This window comes from Sinocyclocheilus grahami, unplaced genomic scaffold (genome assembly GCF_001515645.1).
Source record: "Sinocyclocheilus grahami isolate Dianchi unplaced genomic scaffold, SAMN03320097.WGS_v1.1 scaffold12669.1, whole genome shotgun sequence".
NCBI classification, from domain to species: Eukaryota; Metazoa; Chordata; class Actinopteri; order Cypriniformes; family Cyprinidae; genus Sinocyclocheilus; species Sinocyclocheilus grahami.
Window position 1 is genome coordinate 2,956 of NW_015514538.1, and position 256 is coordinate 3,211.

The window sequence follows — 256 nt, forward strand, 5'->3', positions numbered from 1 at the left end:
TTAGAATGATTTCTGAAGGATCACGTGACACTGAAGACTGAAGTATTGCCTGCTGAAAGTTCAGCTTTAGCGTTAAAATATATTCAAATTTGAAACATTGTGTAATAATATTATTACTATCGGTTTTGCTGTATTTTTGATCAGATAAATGCAGCCTGCTGAGCAAAAGAGACTTTCAAAAGCCAGAGAGATTAGAAAATCCTTATTGACCATAAACCTTTAAAAGGAAGTGTGAAAACACATTCTGTTCACATGC